A 17,947-nucleotide genomic window follows, 5' to 3' on the forward strand; every position below is an offset into this window, starting at 1 on the left:
CACACACACACACACACACACACACACACACACACACACACACACACACACACACACACACACACACACACACACACATACCTACGTTGGGGGAGGGAGCTGGAGCCCATGTTAGGGAAGAGGGGGGGGGGGGGGGTGAAGCTTCTAACTGAACAGGAAATTACAACCCTGAGGACAAAATGATACAGTTCCAAAAGTCACGTGGCCAATATTTCGCCCAGTAGAGGGACAAGTCGGGCCAGATGGCCTTTCCAGCCAAGGATGCTGCTCATTATCACTTAATGGCCCTTTTTGTAAGGGGGGGTACCTTTTAGGCACAAGGTTTTATTTTGATGCACTGGGCGCCCGTTTTGAGCTTGCAAGTATTGGTGCTTCAGACCCAAAAGGGACTTCCACCACCGCTGGGAGAAGGAGTCATCCCCACCCCATTTGGCTGCGCTACCGGCAGGAGGGTGTTTAGGTTCGGGTGTTGCCAGCCCGCCCGGTTCCTCGGTAACCGCCACAAAAGTGGCGGGGATTTGACACTGGATCACCTTGATGGTGGCGTTGTGCGGCCGGTCGCGGAAGGTCCCCGGTCCCCCGGCAGAGGCGGATCCAGGCCCTTCGATGGGGGCACGATCCGACGTCGGAAGGCGACCGAGTGTCGCTATAGGACAACAGAATATCGACTTTGACGACAGTCTGGGCGCTAGTTGTTCCAGGAGTCGTCAAGGCATCCCGTCTCTCCTTGTCCAATCTTGCCGAGCATTATCTGTCGTTGCCCTGTCCCTGTCCCTTTCTCCGCCCCCGCTCCCGCCTCGTCCCTGTCCCCGTCCCTGCCCCCTCCCGTCTCCGTCTCCGTCTCCGTCTCCGTCCCCGTTCCCGTCCCTGTTCCGCCCAGACCGACAGCGGCAAAAAGCGGCGCGCCGTGTCAACAACCTGGCGCGCGCAAACCGGCCGGATATGGCGCGAGCGGGGCCAGCGCGGCGCCACCCGAGCGCCGCCGCCAATGGGAGCACCAATAGGACGGCCGGGCGCCAGGCGGCCAATGACAGGGCGGTGGAGGCGCCGGTGGCCGCGCGGCTTTTTGTTCCCTCGGTGGGTGGCGGCAGCTCGCGACCCGCCGCGGTTTAGCAAGGCGCTCGTGTTGATATCACGTGACTACATCATCGGTTTAAGATGTGTTGCATCACCCTGAAATTCCGATGGAATGCACGGCCACTGCACGTCAGAAGACAACTACGTTATTTACACGAACCAAATCTAAGCGGATTTTTGCAAGCCGGAAGGAGCGCGAGTTCGTGCCACGGCAGAGTACCCGCACATGATTGGAGGCTGACTGCCCTCGATGGAGCCCTCTCGCCTCCCCCCCCCCCCCCCCCGCCGCGTGCCGCTCTGGAAAACATCAGCACCCTGGGCGGCAGCCTGCAGGGGCCTGGTGCCGGTCGGCAAGCACGTCCTCCGACCGAGGGCCGCGTCCGAGACCGTTCGACGGCGCTCCCTGGTTTCTCCCGCCGCGGGGGTGCCCTCCGAAATAGACAGCGCGCGACGGTGTAAACATGGCCGCGCCCATGCATGTTACGAGACGGCGGCTCGCTGCGGTGCGGGTTCGGCTGAACAGTATAGCAGTAGTACAGTATAGTAGTATAGCAGCAGTAACAGTATAGTAGTAGAACAGTAGCAGCGATGCAGTAACACCAGGCCACGGGAGCCTAGCAACGCCAGGAAGCTTGAGGCTGAGGCTCTGAGGCCCAAGTTCAAGTCGGCTCTTTTCTCGCAGCACGGTGTCAATAATAATGTTAAACTTTCGTGGAGAATGGAGGCCAGCTTCCACTGCCTCTGCTCTCCTCCTACACCTTTCTCCGCCCATGCCAGAGTACGAGAGGCCTTAATTGCGACTGAAAACGCCGGCTGTCACCCCAGTATGAGCAACCAACTGATTCGCCAGCTGATTCGCGTCACCAGCCAATGCGTGGAGCGACGATCATCCCCGGCTGTTCCTACAGAGAACGCGGAGTGAGCTCGCTCGCACGCTCGTGCAGCAAAGGGAACGGATTCCTGCCGGGAGTCCGGGATGCCGGGTGAGCTAGTAGGGGAGCTAATAGGGGAGCGAGTAGGGGAGTTAAGTAGGGGGGCTACGACTGAGCTAGTAGGGGAGCGCTCAAAGCATACCCACGAAACTCTTAACCCTGCTGGGATGGCGCTACATGGCCTCCCAAAGCAAGCACAGCCATTGAGCCGGCTCAAATCACCTGCTCATTGTGTGCAGGTGGTTTTACGATGCCACGCTCCGTGCAGTTTGCATTTATCCGCCGCTCCAGAGGCGCTCAGTTCCATAAGCTGTAATTCAGCCTCTCGCCGAGCAAAAAAACACACGTTAGAAATATTGCTGAGCACGCGCCAAAGTTTCCTGGGGATCATTGCGGCCAGATGCGCTTAAGGGCGTGCCGCGGCGGGCCTTGGGCCGCCAATTTTTCGCAAACCTTTCCTGATAACGGAGGTCATTTGAGGCCAGTTCCGCAGCTACGTTTCTGGTCGCAAAGCCCGCCACGCTCCGAGATAGGTCGATGTCGTGACACATGCGGGATATGCACCCACTTGATTTCGCACGCGATGTGGAATGCAGGATTCGGAGACTGTTTCCCGTTAGTGGCGCCCGAGCGAAGTCTAGCAGGTTGCTCATGCTGTCGACCAAACTATGTGGGCAAACAAGTGCCGTGTCTGACTCAGATTGTTTTTCCGTCATGGGTAGCACAATATCAACTTTCCCCGAGACAGCTATGTCATCTAGTCATCAAAGGGGGCGGCCCACCACAGCCCACAAAAGGGCGTCAGACGATAGCAACAATTCGAGGTTTTCATCGCATGAGAAGTTTTGAAAGCGAAAGCTTTCTAAGAGAAGAAAGATGAAAATGCACACTCTTTCACAAAGTTGAGTACGACAATTTTTCGCATCGCACTGACCTCTGCTGTACTCGCACTGCGACACTGAATGTTCTATTTCACATGACGTCATGACGTCTTTGTCGGACGTGTTCGCAGGGTGACGTTTTCTGTTTAAGTTACCGTAATTTTCGTGACAATAACTGCGCATGCGAGACATCACCATTGCTGTTCGAATGTAGCGCGCATGCGCCCTAAAGCGAGGAAGTTGCAAATTATGAAGTCCGTAATGCTTAACGCACTTTTTTTCGCCCGCCGTCGATCGTGGGCGCGCAAACCGGCTTGAGCTGATGCAGACACCGAAAGCCACAAAATCTTTGAAGCACGACGTCATGAATGATATCGGCAGCATACATTCTTTTCCGCCCGGCTCGCTACAAATACACTCCCAGCGCTTTCCCTCCCAAAAAGCTCGCACAGCGGTGCTGTCACCTACCTGTCCGTATTGGTCATTGCGGTCCCGCAGGGCGACGACAGATGCCGTTGCTGTCGCGGTAGCCGTGGCAGCCGCCGCCACCATCGCAGCAGCATTTAAGTCATTCGGCTGGCCCATGCCGGGGTTGTAAGATCTGAAACCAGAGCAGACAGCACCGTCACCGGAGCGCTCAGAGCAACGCAAAAGCGCATCGAGCATGTCACAGATGATGACCTTTCGTTGCATTCGTGTTTAGCGGGAACGTCTCTTTGCAAATCGGTACCGAGCGCAGCATGAAAGTTATCCCATGTTATCCCGTATCGTCGTGACCAAACTGTTTGTGTTAAGGATACCAGCTGATTGCCAGGACAAATTGACGGCAGCGAAGTTTATACAACTAGTCCACTAACTCCGGCCTGCTTGGCGCACTGACGGCGGTCGGGTGCGCGTATCTGGCCCGGTAAACATCGCGATAAGATTCCGTCTTTGATCTGCGTCCAGCCGCCACCGGGACAAGGTGGGAGGGAGAGCAGGAGAGTCAGATGACTTCCGCGGCCCGGCGGCACTTCTGGTCCGGCAAACTCTGACCGGCTCCCGCGTATGGTGCGCTTCTGGCATTACTGAGTCCGCCGACTGGTATGATGATCGGCACATTTCGACATTTCGTACGCCTTTGTTGTTTCCGCGGCGCTCAATTAAGGCGCATGAATGAGTATAAGTACGGCACGGTGAAGCATAGCTATTGTATCATGGCGCACGGAGGTCCGGCCGAAGTCCACGATTTACACTACCAACACCGCCTTCGAAGAAGCCAAATTTGGGGTACACTTTCAGCAAACCAATACAATGTTGATGAGACCGGAAAAGAACTGAACGGTCCCCAAACACGGTATGATCCACATTTCGGAGGACATTTCCCGTTTAAACAGGTAGTACGCGCCGCTGGAACAGGACGGGGGGGGGGCTGGCGAGGTCAGCTGGCTGCGGGGGGAGGGGAAGGGCGATAGTGGCGTACGCGGGGGGGGGGGCGATAGTGGCGCACAGATCCGGCTGAGATAGACAGTTTATGGGTCTCCGCCTGAGGTCGACTGACGGCGACGGGGCGCGCGGGGTGACGTGAGGCGGGGCCGGGGTGCACGGGGTGACGTGAGGCGGGGCCGGGGTGCACGGGTGACAGGAGGCGGGGCCGGGGTGCACGGGGTGACGTGAGACGGGGCCGGGGTGCACGGGGTGACAGGAGGCGGGGCCGGGGTGCACGGGGTGACGTGAGACGGGGCGGGGTGCGCTGGCCGGGTGACCGGTCCCCCCACCCTCCCGCGGCGATACCGCCCACCGGCCGCACGGCCGGCCCCCCGAGGGTGCGGGACGTGCCGCCAGCGCAAACTTCGAGGCCCTCTCTCAGTGGCCGAGCATCACACGCGTCGTCCCATGACCATGGCAATGATGACTGCGGCGACCGGGCTGGGGTCCGTACGAGCCCTGCAGGGGCGCTTCCATACATCATCGTGGATTTCTCCGTAGCATTGCGTCATACCGTATACCAAAAGTGAGACCGACACCGAGTCCTGACACACGCCACCCCCTCAGGAGGTGGCGTGTGCCCTCTTCTTCACCAGAAGCCTCGCCAGCGGGGCATCTGGCCCCACCGGCGGACAGCCGCTCCCAGTGGGTCCACCTCCCAATGCTCGTTAAGGTGAATTCCGGTGCATGGCATCAGATTCAGATATTTAAACCCTAACAAGCAAGGGGTGGTCAAATCTGAGCAAATGTCATCCCTGTCTGTCCTCAAAGTACGAGGAAGCGAAGACATGAGGTGGGTGATCCCGTTCTACGACTCGCCGGCTGGTCTCTCCAGCATGGTGGTCCCGAGCACAAGTGTATCTCAATCTCGATCTCGCCACAAACCTCCACTGCGGACTTTGCATGCCCACTGAAGACGACGGGTAATCCCGCACACAGGACCACTGAGGCGCAGGTGGGAGCTTGGCCAGAGTCGCCACTAGCAGACCACTGGGGCGCAGGTGGGAGCTCGGCCAGAGGCGTCGCCAGCAGACCGCTGCAGCGCAGGTGGGAGCTCGGCCAGAGGCGCCGCCAGCAGACCACTGGGGCGCAGGTGGGAGTTCGGCCAGAGGCGTCGCCAGCACAGCTCCAGGGCGGCAGTCGCTCCAGGCAGCGTGTCGGAAGCGGAACGGGGCGACAGCAGCGGCTGCGGCGCCGTCGGCGGTCGTCATCGGGCTGCCATATCGGGTCAGCTGTCGGCGCTGCCATATCGGGCCGGCCGTCTGCGCTGCTGTATCGGGCCCGACCGCCGGCCCAAGGTCACCCGCGTCGGCCGACGTGCCCACACTACAAACGGACAAGGCAGCCGGCCGAACGCCACCGGGGCCGGTGGATCGGCGACGCCACAGCTCGCTACCCTCCTCCCCCCCCCCCCTCCCCAGGTCCAACGCCACCGGGACCGGCGGACCGGCGGCGCCACAGCTTGTCACCCTCCTCCCCCTCCCCCTCCTCCGGTCCAACGCCACTGGGAGGAGCAGACCGGCAGACTGGTGCTGCTCATTGCTGGAGGCGCGTGGAGCCTGACACGGTGCATCCAACGTCCCAAGAACGTTCGACATCGACGAAATGCTTCCGATGGGAACAGCTAGGAAGCATACTGTGCCCATTTCTGGACCTTTCCCAATCAGCCATGCCATAAATCAATCGTCCTTTTACCCCGCGGAAGATCCCCTGGGGATCTGTGTCTCACAAGATGGGATTGTCCTCCGTTGGTCAGCAGGTTTGTAAGCGATGCCCTCTGATAATACATGTTTTTTCACTATTGTTGACGACACTTTTACGATAGCGATGCGCCGGCAGACACACTGTCGATTTGGCGGCCGCCTCGCACCGGCGCCAGCTCTGTCCTACGCTCTGCCCCCCCCCCCCCCCCCCCTCCCTCGGCTGATGCGTCGAGGCCGGCTACCGTCGCGCCGGGGCAGGCTGGCAGGCGCGGAGGACCGCCAGCAGCCATAGTGGCATAGCCACGACAGTGCAGTTGACCTCGTGGAATGGTTTGCCTCACAGAACCACCTCAGCATTCATAAGTATGGCAAGAAGTCTGCTCGATTTGGGAGCGAAGTGATGCTCATACACACTTGGAGCTCGCAAGGCGAGCAGCTACGCCAGCCAGCGTCAGGGCCTTCCCGATGGTGCCGAAGGAGACGTGTGTGCGAACACACTCGAGAACACAAAGCAACGGCTGTAACGGTTTGGAAACACGAAAAAGCAGCATAAGGACTGAGTGTAAGATATTTGTTTGAAAAGAAACATTTACACCACGTGAACTTTCACAAAAGGAGTCGACTTGTTGACGTAGTCACTGACAGCCTACCGAGAACGACTCACGAGACGGCAGACTGACCATGGCGATGGTCACTGCTGCGGCTCGCTTCAGTGACGGGACCCAGCCACTGTCCTGGCGTCCCCATGCATTGACCAGCCTGAGCCGCTCTGCGGTCAGCCACGGCCAGATAAGTATCGGTGACACCAGCTTTGGGGGAGGTGTGACATCATGTATGGTATCGGGACAGGATGGGTTCCATGATAAAGAGATGTCTCCATCAGCCCTGGGTCTGACCCAAACGTTCCATGTCGGAATCAAACGCGCCGACTTTTGAGCAGGAGCGAAGTACACGGCAGCAGATAACACAATCCACCTAAACCAACAGCGGCAAGGTAGTCGTCTGCACCCACCGCGTCCACAATCAAGCTGAACACCGCCCGGCTCTTGAAACGCCGCCAGTCAGTCTCCCCTGCACCCGCCGCTCGGCTCCACCCGCAGGGGCGGACCCAGGCGCGGCAGGTGGGGCGGCCGCCGGCGGAGCGGGCCCGGCCGCCGCTCCCGTCCATGGCGTGACCTGCGGCCGCCACGCGGCGCCGGTCTCCGTTGCGTCACCGGACGGCCAGCCGCCCCCGCAGCGGCGTGCGCCACTGACGGCCACGGGCGAGCCCAGCGCACCGACGCCAGCGCCCAGCGGCCCGGCGCGCGCGTGCGGCGGCGGGACGTGCCGAGGACACACTGCCCAAAGAAGAACAACTGCGAGAACGACAGGAGCAATCGCACACGTCCGAGCGCCAAAACAATTTGACGGGCCGTCAGAACAGGACACGACAATGGCCCTTCACTGAAGACATCCTGTGCGCGCCTATTGTCGGCTCTTCACAATCGGCGGACCTTTCACCGCGGCGTGGCGCGGCGCGGCGGCACGATAAAGTCATGAGATCTAAACTGACGTGCCGCCGATTTCAACGCACGAACGCCGGCTAGAAAGTGTCAGGCGTCCTCCTGCCCGGGGGCGCGGCGCACGCTAGGGTCGGCATTGATTGCGCGCCGCGCGCCCGTACTGTGCGCATATGAGAAACGGAAAGGTGAGAGGGCAAGAGGCGGTAGGGTTCTGGCGGAAAGTGCACGCGGGGATTCAACGGCTTGGGAAGAACGTGTTGCAGAGTAATACCGAAAGGCGTAATGACTCATGGAGCAATGCCACGGGAGACATCCGCTGCAGTGGCTGGTGAGGACGGTGACATTAGTGCGCGGGAACTCCTGTGATTAAAAGAGTAGTGACAGAGCTCGTACAGGTGGTGGAATAGTGACCTGGCTGGGGCTGGTCACACAAAATAGGGCACTGACTACGTGCAAACAATGCGTGCAGCTCGGGCATACCTATGGATGGGGTTGTGCAAACACGTATGAAGGCATTATGAAGGCATTCGCGCACGGATGCGTGGCGATGCTTGAGGTCCAATTTCTTCAGTTCTTCAGTGTAATATTTGTCGTCAGTAGCCCAATGTACCTGCTCGGCCCGCAAGACTTCCACGTCCCAAAGCCATGGATGGACGAGTTCCTGGAGAATCACATTCCAGACTTCCACCAAATCGGGGGAATATGCAATGTATCACCCACAGTGCCCACAGCTAGGTCATTGAGCCGCGCGTCCAAAGCGTCGCTGCCTCTTTCGTGGCGGACCATGAAGGCGCGTGTAGATTCTCAGCCATTTCCGGGGCCGCCCCATTCATCATTACATTCATCCGACGATTTCTGATGACGCGGAGCCTCAGGCCCACGGACTTCGATCAAGTAGGCATCAAATAGGCGTCAAATAGGCATCAAGTAGGCATCAAATAGGCATCAGCCGCGTCTCGGCAGGACGCTACATGGCCATTTTGTTCAAGCATATTCGTCCGATCAAACTTGGCATAAGCGACTATCAAACACCTGCTCACTAAAACCGCCGTTCTTCTTCAGGAGGCGCAATGCTGGGCGCAAAAGGACCGCCTTTGCGCGGCGGGTCTGTTGCGGGTGTGTTGTGCCACATGCAGCGCAGTGAGCCACACTCTGGCGCACAACAGACGTGAGAGGCGCGCGCCGCACGCGCCCAGCGGCACGCACCGGCCCTGTGTTGTTATCACGAGCCCCTTTTTGGGCATGCTCTACGCACCCCGGCCGGCTCGATCACGCCACAGCGCACATGCATGCGAGAGGGGGAGGGGAGCGACAGTCTATTAGGGGAATCAATGAGGGACACGAGCGTTTAATTAAGGTCCGTAGACAACGCCACGATGCAGTCAATATCGGGCGAACTGGCCTGTGCTGCGGCTAAGGGCCAAACGCTGGGCGGCATATTCAGTTTCTTATGCCGTTTCTGGTGCAAAACTCTACAGTTCGCGTAATGCTGAATTTCGCAGAAAGCTAGGAGACGTGTCGCATTCGTCCTTCTTTGCGTTATTGCCATCGCCATCACCATCGCCACCGTCGCCGTCACCGTCATCGCCAGCGCCAGCGCCACCGCCACCATCACCATCACCGCCATCGTCACCTTCGCCGTCACCGTCACCGTCACCGCTGAAGCCCATGGAGGAGGTCACCTGCTCGTGCAGATGAAAAGCTCTACAATCTATGACCTCATAGGCGGCGGCTGGAGACACGCGGCGCATTACCAGCGACGCGGCCGCCGTCGTCGGTCGCATTCTCTGATCAGGCGGCACGCGCCATCGGGCCAAAGGTCACCTCGCCGCGTGCAAGTTCCAGCGGGGAGACCGGCGGCGTCGCCGGGCAGCCAATCAGGCGGCGTATCGATTGGCGCGGCTCTGCTTTGTTCCAGCGCGGCGGTGGCGAGAGGCCACTATCAGTGGCTCGCGGGGCGAACAGCGCCGCACGCGGCAGGGGCGCGCTCAGCCCTGCACCCGCGGATGATCGCCCAGCGGCCAGACGGGCGCGCGGAGCCGGTCCGAGTTTGGGGACCGCTGGATGTGTGCTGGTTTAAGTTGAGAGCGACTCGGTCCGAACTATTCAATAATCAACGCCGCTGGCAGGTGTGCCAAGCGGCGGGATCGTACACCGGCACATCACGTCACACGGCGTGTCTTGTGTCCAGGCCCGCAGAGGGTACTCACACCGGAAATCCGTTCCTCTACCGTTCCACCTTTGCGAACCTGCTTCACAGCTCATTAGCTGGTGCTAAACAAACGGCAATAGAACAAGTGGCTTCGGCGGCGTACGCGAAAGAACATAACAGTGCTAATGGGCCGAACGTAACGAGCCTTATCAATGGGCACTAGTGTTAAGTGGCTGATTGCCCCCCGCCGCCTGGGGTATCCTAAGGCCGCTGGGCCGCAGCCCGTAGGTTCGGGAAGGACACACGTAACAGCCGTTTGGAGAGCCTCGTAGAGCCGAAAGGTCTCATGCCGTGCAGTGTGTTACGCTGCGAAACGCCCAGCAACACACCGCGTACGTAATCCCGACTCTGCGTCGGCAACCATTACGTGATTCACCGGAGCTTGAAGGGGATCTGTTTAACAGGCTTTAGCACGGCACCATAACTATTTATGGTCTCTGAACTGTGGTCTGACTAGGTGAGTGAGACATTTTCAAAGGCGATGACGTCACGGATCCATCGATCGGGAAGTTGGCCTTCACGCGATAATGGAGGAGAGGCCACAAAATTATTAACTAATGCAATATAGGTGATGTTCATACATGCGTACGGTTATCAATCGGATTTTACCGCCTACAGCACTCGAACACGGTTCGTTTTGTAAATGCACGCTCTCTGGTCGGCAGATGACGGTTTTCGATGCCAGCCAATGATTTATTCAGCTCATATCTCGCTAGAAAGGCGATGAATTACCTGGCAAGCCTATCAGTAAGGTGATACAATTCGCACCAACTCAAACAAAGGTCAACCCGTCGGAGCTCACGCTGCATTCCACATCGCTACAATTTCCTGAATACGGCCGACACAATGCGATAGGTGTCACCGCGGTGAGAGGGGCCCCGCGGTGCGACGCCACACCCTCGCCCCTGGGTGCGGGCCGAGCCCCCCCCCCCCCCCCCCCCCTCCCGGTCCTCGGGTCGCGCTCGGGCCGCCGAACAAAAACAATCGCGCAGCACAGGACGGTGACGTCAGACGCCGGGCAGACGGCGCTCCGTCTCCATGACAACCGGCGAGGTGGCGGCGCCGAGTTTGTTTATCGGCTGCGAACCGCTTACCGACCGGCCTCCTCTTCCGGCCGGGCAGGGGCGAGTACAGGAGACGAGGACACCACCGGCAGGGGCGGGTACAGGAGGTAAGGACACTGCCGGCAGGGGCGGGCACAGGAGACAAGGACACAGCCGGCAGGGGCGCGTACAGGAAAGACGGGATCAGACTCCACGCAAATCAGGCAGAGGTTGGCACACATTGGTTGGATACAATACAGCAGATCATTTATCGTTGCAATGCATCTGGACTTCGTCATCGACACTCCGAAACCTTAAACAAAAACGAAAACACGAGCTGAGCGTCGTCTGAAGCTGACACTTGCTAGCCCGCAAGCTTGTCTGCAAAACGAGAGCAAAAAAGCGCGTCCCTTTTTGTGGATATTGCTAGCACGGTCCAAGTTTTGGCAGGCTCTCGGAAATCAAAATTATCGAAGCTGTTACGCCTCAAACCCGCAGTACGTGGGCACTTGATGCTGCTGGAGGTCTTAAGGATATGCCATTAACGGCAATCTCGAAGCAAAGCTTTGTGCCGTAATCAGATTGGTGTATCTAATAATACAATCTAAGTGTCAATAAATCATCTGCATAAAAATTTACCATCAGCATACCCTTTAAGGCATTCCTGTTTTGTTATTACTGGAAACTCAGCAAGATATCACGCATTGAATTGTGGCTATGGTGTATAAGCTTCGGCTTGGAGCCGTTAGCAGGTTTGACCAAACAAATTTCCACTCGCGCTTTTTAAATTTTTGCACCGGGAGAGGATGCGTCTTCAAAGTGTCACGAAGCGGCAACTATGAATTCGCCCAGATGCGGGTGCGCCTCCGGTGCCTCGTCCTTGCCGTTCGAACGGGCAAGGCCCTTGACGCCGATGGTGTATCCCCGACACCCCTGGCGCTGCGGCATCATACAGGGCGGGACGACGACACTGCAGCACAGGCCGGCCGGCGCCGGGCACCGCCGAGCGTGACCCCACGTGACCCCGCGGCCGACGCACGACGCCGGTCACGTGACCACCAGCCGGAACGGCGGCCGTCCGGCGGGAGCGGGGGAACTGAAGCGGCAACCGGGGTGGGAGCCCGATTCGGCGTCTCGCGTGCAGGGAGCGGGACACGGCCGCTGTCCGGAGGTGAGCTGGAAGCGCCAGCTGAGGACGATGACAACAGTTGGTGTGGCAGAGTCGCGGAATGGGCATCTTTTAAATGTAAGATGCCAACGATCAGGCTAGCCACGCAAAACTTTGTGCGGCCGCTGCCCCTCCTGCCCACCTAACCGGGCTCTCTTCACCCAGGGCTAGAACAGGCGCTGGCACGCGGCGGTGAATTAACGCGGGTCTCTGAGGAGATTGTCCGCTTGCGTGGCGTTCGTTGACGCCTGAGCGGGATAGGTTTACACCTCCGCGGGGTAGGTTTACACCTGACGCCTTAGTAGGATAGGTTGACACCTTTGCGGAATAGGCTTACACCTCGGTATTGGTGCCGACACCCCGCCCACTCGGCCGCGGCCGGCTCCCTCGCCGGGTGCCCTGTCTGTTCCCGGCTGGGCACCACCCCAGCCAGGAATGACGCCGCTCAACAAGTGGGCAAGAGAAGCTGACAGCGTAGTACAACCGCGCTTGGCGGAATGGAATCCGGCAATTGAACTGAGCGACGGACGAACACGAGAGGCTGACTTGGGATAGCATGAGCAAACAAGCTCAGCACACACATAAAATGCGAGCCAAGTCCTGGACTTGTCCCATATGAATGCAGAATGTTCAACAGGCTTGGTGCCATCACAGTGGGGCGCAGGCAGGACTACAGCTCTCCCAATTAAATTGGAAAAAAATATACTGCTGGGCAAAAAGCAGCTGACTTCATTGTCAGCCAGGTTTCTTGCTAAATCTAAAACAAGCTTCACTTGTTGGCAACGGAAACACGGTGTTATCTTTTTTTACGAATACCATCATCTTGAATTCCGTGATGCAAGGCCTGCTGGTGGGCGGGAGGGGGGAGGGGCTGCCAGGCTCCCCTTCGTCGGCGAGGTTGTATAAATGGCCTTTCGGATGAGGATTAAAGCTAACTTATCAAACTGCATTCTTTAAAGACATACCGCTCTATTGCCTGTCGTACCAGTAGTGGCTAACCTAGGGCAACTCTCAGCTCGTCAGAACGGCAACAAATGAATGTACAAAAAATGAGTTATACTTATAATGCTGATGAACGTGTGCCCGACAACCAAGACGCATCTACTCCCATCAAAACACCTCCCATAAATTCCTACAGGAGGGAAAAAAACAAAAAAGCATAAAAACAATGCGGCCGAGGACCTCACAAAACTGGTCCTAAATCTCAGGACTGCCTAGCGGGCCAGGACAATAGAAGCAAGCGGACTGAAGAGGGGAGCAAGCGACAGTAAACGCACTGGGTGCCGGACTCGAAACCTTGGTTGACTGCAAACGCTGCAGCCGGTGCAGCGCACCAGCCTACGAGATGGCCTCACACAGCACGCTGCTGCCGAGCGCCGGACGTGGCTGGTGGGGTTGCGGCTAACCCGCGGCGCGAGAGCCCCGGCCGCCGGCGCCGGCCGCGTCACTGGGCAGCCCCGCGGCCGGCCCCAGCGCCTGACGAGGGCCGCGCCGCGCCAGCCGTCCCCACTGCGGCCGGCTGTCACAGCCGCCTCCCGTCGGCTGTCCCCACGGGGCGCGCGGCCGACGCTCTGACGTGACCTCTGACGTGACCTCTGACCCTACATTTGACCTGACATCTGACCCTAACTTTGACCTGACCCCTGGCCTGATCTCTGACCTGACCCTAGTCTGACCTCTGACCTGACCTCGGGGGTTGCGCCAGGGACCGCTATCACCGCCGGCTGTATGCCCAGTACGCGTGATAGCGACGCTACTTCATTAGCTGAGGGGAGCGCGGTAAATTGAAATGGCTACGAGCGGGGAGGGGGGCGGGGGGGCCGGGGCGGGTCACGAACGGGTCCCGGGGTCGATGCCACCGCGCGGTCGACGGTCCGACACGTGCCAACGCGACCCAGTCAGGCTCCGGCCTTTAGCGGACACCTTAGCCCGCCGGATGGGAAGGCACGTGCGACAAACCTTGCTAGCCCGCTAGTGATGATGCAGCTTCGCTGTGTCCCCTCTTGTCAGGCGAATATTCCTCATGTTCGCATCGGACTAGGGTTCCGGGCGCTCACTCGTGCTCAGGCGGAGCGGTCTGTGCGGAGTTCGCGGTCACTTCAGCAGCTGCCGCTGCCGGGCGCAACGGCCGGGCTGGTTGTGGTCTCAGCACCACGCTAGTCAAGCTGCCCTCAGCCCAGCCATCGCTCACCGCTTAAATGAATTAATTAGTCCAACACCACAGCATTAGCGTTTCGCCATCGGCCGACAAGAACCGTCGCACCGTAACGCCAGACGGAGGACGCGGCGGAGAACGCCGACTGCTGAGCCGACAGAGGCAGTCGAGTCTGTTGATGGGCCTTATCGGCGCCCGGCCGGCCGGTCTGCGCCGCCCTGCTCTGCGGCGGGCGCAGGACGAGGTCTCCGCCGCCCTGCCCGGCCGACATGCTCAGACCGCGCCGCCCTGCTCTGCGGCGGGCGCAGGACAGGACCTCCGCCGCCCTGCCCGGCCGACACGCTCAGATCGCGCCGCCCTGCCCTGCGGCCGGCCGCCGCCCTGCCGACCGTGCTCCACGGCAGCCGAGGGGCGCGTGCGCATGTGAACCCCGGCCGCCCGGGCGCACCGTCTGATTTATGCCATATTACCGACGCGACGAAAAACAGCCGGCGGGCTCTGCAGCGTGACGAGCGCGCGAGCCGGCGCCAATTTTTCGCTGTCGCCTCCCAACCAGGCGGGCTTTGTTCCGTCGCCGACAAAAAATGCACAACTGGCTAACGGCGGACGGGGTAGTGAGGCTGACAGTCCCGTCAGCTGGTAGGTCTGTGAGACGCGGAGGACCACGCTGCGGCGCGACCTGTACAGCTGGAGCCGTCGGTACAGGTCTGGATAGGTCCCCACGTGGTCACCGCGGCCACCGCAAACACGGCTGGTGAGCAGGATCAGCTGCATAGCAGTCCACGAGCAGCTTAGACTGGCCCGGGAATGCCACAAACAGCCGGGCGGCGCGACCTGTTGATCAAACGTCCGGCTCAAATGTCACGAGTCAATGAGGAAAGAATGGCGAAAACATGCCACGAGTGACGGGCGCTGCACTGCAGCCCGCTGAGAGAGCAGATCGGGGGGCCGCAGCACGCCAGGTCCCGAGGAGCACGGCGTCGCGAGTCTGCACCCCTCCCTCCCTCGCCAGCGCCCCACACGGCAGACCGAGACACGTGAACCGAAACCAAAGCCGCAACCCGCCGATCTGGATATCCCCCCCCCCCCCCCTTCCGGCGCCGCGGTCCGATCAGGGACTGCGGACAGGACAATGGGGCGCGCGCGCAGGCGCCGCTGCAGCCGCTGCACGGGCGCCATTTCCGGCGCGGCGGCGTGCCGGGCCGGCCGCGCCGCGATGGCGGCCGCCGCCGCCGCGTCAGGCGGCACTTGTTGCGATTATCTGCCGAACCTCCGCCGGTCGCCGGCCAGCGCAGGGAGGAGGGGACGGCCCCAGCGGCGGACCAGTGGGATGTGGCCCGGGCGGGCGGCATCAGCGCTGATGACACGCTGGTGAGGGGCTCGGCGCTGATGACACGCTGGTGAGGGGCTCGGCGCTGATGACACGCTGGTGAGGGGCTCAGTGCTGATGACTACGCTGGTGAGGGGCTCAGAGCTGATGACACGTTGGTGAGGGGCTCAGAGCTGATGACACGCTGGTGAGGGGCTTAGCGCAACATTGCCGAGACCTGGATCCATCCAGATACTGGGACCGTTGTTCATTGAACGGGCGCACGACGCAGGGTCGCTCGGCTTGTTGTTTTGAATGCCGCTTAGATGCAACGTTGCCAGGTGGAGCTGTATGAAAGCGGTGCAAAACAATATATTTCCTTCGATGTCATCTCATTTGACCAGAGTTGGCGCGCGATAAAACACTCACGCAACAGCAGCAGCATCTTCAGCATCAGCGTAAGCAGCATCGGCCGATGTGGGTAGAGCGCAACCCCCCCCCCCCCCGCGGGGCGGCCCCTGGCGGCGCCCCGGCGCCCGGGGGGCGGGGCCGCCGGCCGCGCGGCGGGGGACGACTCACTCTGCCACCGCCGCCGCCGCCCGGCAGCCCACCGCCCAATATACTAATGGACCGGGTGGCGCCGCCGCGCGCCGCCGCCAGGGGCGCTGGCGGCGGCGGCTTCAATCGATAGACCACGACGGGCGGCGGCGGCGGCGCGCCGTTGACATATTGTAAATCCAGTGTTGCCGGCCGCTCCGCAGGCGCGCAGAGGCGTCGCCAGGCGCCACGCACGGGGGGACGTAAGTCGGGGGGCCGGCTTTGAGGGCAGGGTAAAAGACCGAGAGGGGAAGGGTCAAAAAGTGCGTGTGCTCAAGTTGGTGTGGTGGTCGCTTGGATGGCAGCCCACTCCTAGGCAGCGAGCACGCCTCTGCTTCCGCCGAGGTGCTGACAATGCGCACTTGAGCTGGTTTCGATTAGCACAGCTGGGTGACAAGGTGACACAAAGAAGTCAGCCATCATCTGCGTCAGCAACGAGGATTACGATCCGGATCGCAGTAATCAACACGTTGTTGGCTGCTGTGCTCACCTTTCAATGAGCTCATCACATTCTGTGATACACCATTTTGCCAGCGCAGGATGAGGTACGCAGTGACAATCCATGACATCTTTGCTAAAAATGAATACTGATGAGAACAGGTGTCAGTTTCTTACCAGGCCCAGTGCATGTCTACGCCCAGTCAACGGGTCCAAGATCGTCACACGTTCATCTTGTGTTCGGATAATTTCTTTTCAACACCGCAGCATAGCGTCAGACACACCTTTCATATATCCGGCGACATCCCGCCAAGACAGAACAAGCGGTCGTGAAACGACCCTTTGCAAAAATGAACAAATGAATGCCTTCATGTGATGCCGTTGCTGTCCGCCGGTGGCCGCGGTTAAGAGGCGGCGTGAGGTGCAGACATCACCGCGCCGGCCGATTCCCAATCAATGTGGCCACCTCGCACGCCGGCGGCGCGACGGACCGCAGGGCAGCGGATTAGCGCGCCGAGACAGATCATGAAGAGCAGCGCATCGCCACGAGACAGATCAGCCGACCGCGGCGACCGGGCGTGGGGCGCGGACGGTCAGTGGCGACTGGATCGAGAGCGCACAGGCTCACGGCGGCCTGACGAGGACAAATGACGTCCCTACGGATACCCGGGCCGTGGGCAGAGGAGGCCCAGCGTCGGATGTGGTTCGAGCCCCCCGGACTGGCCGGCTGCAGCACGCTGTCGGCTGCGCTGGGCGCGCCACTGCTCGTCGGCGCCGCCGAAAGCATCGACCGTGCGCCAGCCGACAGGGGACAACACACGCGCTCACTGATTCACTGGCGGAGAAGTGAGCAGAGGCTGAGCCGGGGCAGGGGCGCCGCCAGGCACCTGACGGCGGGAGGACAGGAGGGGCTGGCGCAGAGCAAATTACGGGACGGGCAAATATTGAATCTGGGGATGAAAGATCAGGATTAGGTCAAGATCAAGGGAAGACAAGACAGACTACATGATAAGGAGGTGAAAAGTAATGATAACATTTTAGTTTTAAGGCATACCAACTAGTATAATCTTTTTGCGCCCCGATTAAGAGGTGAAACAATGTGGTTTTCATAGCAGTGACTAATCAGCGACGATCAAGGATGGACACATAACATGATACCCATGATATATTGGCAAAGAACGGAAGACGAGGCCACGCGAACGATGGGCCGAAACAGGTTTAGACCGCCGGCGATAATTTTATACCGATTATAGCACAGATCACGGGTTTGGCAGTGACCGGGCCAGCGCGAGACCGCGTGCTGCCCAGCTGCCGCCGACGGGTCGGCAGCAGATGCCGTGAGCGGCCCTGGCTGGGGGCCTCTGCACGTGTCCGTCCGTGAAGGAGGGCTGATCAGTCACGCGACCCGGCCCCCAGCCGTGCCGGCCGCCTCACAGCGCTCCGAGGCCGCTCCTCCCCGACCT

The 17,947-nt window shown here is 60.0% G+C and overlaps 1 long non-coding RNA gene across 1 annotated transcript in view; it reads right to left on the reverse strand.

Moving 5' to 3' along the window:
- Positions 1-3,319: 3,319 nt before the first annotated feature.
- Positions 3,320-17,947, reverse strand: part of LOC119104416 (uncharacterized) — a 50,143-nt gene continuing 35,515 nt past the window's right edge. Inside the window, exon 3 of the long non-coding RNA XR_005094920.1 lies at positions 3,320-3,491. This is a non-coding gene — a long non-coding RNA (uncharacterized LOC119104416). The remainder of the gene's footprint in view (positions 3,492-17,947) is intronic.

Source organism: Pollicipes pollicipes, unplaced genomic scaffold (assembly GCF_011947565.3).
Source record: "Pollicipes pollicipes isolate AB1234 unplaced genomic scaffold, Ppol_2.1 Scaffold_6052;HRSCAF=7182_pilon_pilon_pilon, whole genome shotgun sequence".
NCBI classification, from domain to species: domain Eukaryota; kingdom Metazoa; phylum Arthropoda; class Thecostraca; order Pollicipedomorpha; family Pollicipedidae; genus Pollicipes; species Pollicipes pollicipes.